We start from the raw sequence: 1,053 nt of genomic DNA on the forward strand, positions 1-1,053 counted from the left end.
ATGATGGTGCAAGCTAGTCCTTTCTGTGGCAAAGCCCATGAAGATGCTAATGCGCATCTCCAACATTTCTTGGAGATCTGTAGTACTTTTACCATTAAGGGAGTGACCCCAGAGGCCATACGTCTTCGTCTTTTCCCCTTCTCTTTGTTGGGAAAAGTGAAACCATGGTTCTACTCGAATCGTAATGCTGTAGATACATGGGAAAAGTGTTCCAATGCTGTCCTAGTTAAGTTCTTCCTGATGGGTAAGACCAATGCTCTTCGCAACAAAATCTCTAGCTTTCAACAGCAAGCCGATGAGTCAATTCTCGAAGCCTAGGAACATATGCAAGAGTATGTCGCTGCATGCCCACACCATGGTATGGAAGACTAGCTTTTGATCCAGAACTTCTACCATGGCTTAGTTCCATTGGATAGGAGCCATTTAGATGCTGCTGTAGGAGGAGCATTTTTTTGCTTAATGTCACAAATGCCAAGGCATTAATCGAGAAGATGGTTTCCAACCAAGGATGGAGCAATGAATGGCTACATCCCCACAACTGAGGTATGCATTCTCTTAAAGAGGCTGACATGCTTGCAGTCAAGGTAGATCTGCTCACAAAGAGACTAGAAAATTGCGAGAAAATGAGTGCCCAAGAAACTGTACAAGCCATGTGAAAGGTCCTTGTGTGGTTTTGGTAATTGAGTGACAACCTAGGTGGACTAATTGTGTTTATGTGAGATACACAAGTGATTAGTCCACAGGTACATGTGTGTGAGCAACATATGCCATGAAGGTGAAAATGGCTTGGAGATGTTGCAAAGCTCACATATGTGATGATGAAGGAGCTCATTGCAAATGAGACATGACATTGAGTCATGTGATCAAGGTGGAGAAGATCAAGACAAGACTTGGCTTGATGGACCGGTTGTAAGTGTGAAGGGCAAGTTGGAGGCTTTGGAGCAATGGACCGTGTGGTGGTGAAGCTTAAGCAAGACTTGGCGCCGATGGATGAAGGCAACGGTGAAAAGCAAGTGAAGTAAAGATCGATGAACCAATATGATCATGTGATGA

General features: G+C 44.1%; 1 non-coding gene across 1 annotated transcript; it reads right to left on the reverse strand.

Moving 5' to 3' along the window:
- Nucleotides 1–255: 255 nt before the first annotated feature.
- LOC136519205 (small nucleolar RNA R71) lies at nucleotides 256–362 on the reverse strand. The gene has a single exon (XR_010774765.1). It is a non-coding gene; the product is annotated as a small nucleolar RNA R71 (small nucleolar RNA).
- Between the last annotated feature and the right edge of the window lie 691 nt (nucleotides 363–1,053).

The sequence above is a fragment of the Miscanthus floridulus genome, chromosome 17, assembly GCF_019320115.1.
Source record: "Miscanthus floridulus cultivar M001 chromosome 17, ASM1932011v1, whole genome shotgun sequence".
Classification (NCBI taxonomy): Eukaryota; Viridiplantae; Streptophyta; class Magnoliopsida; order Poales; family Poaceae; genus Miscanthus; species Miscanthus floridulus.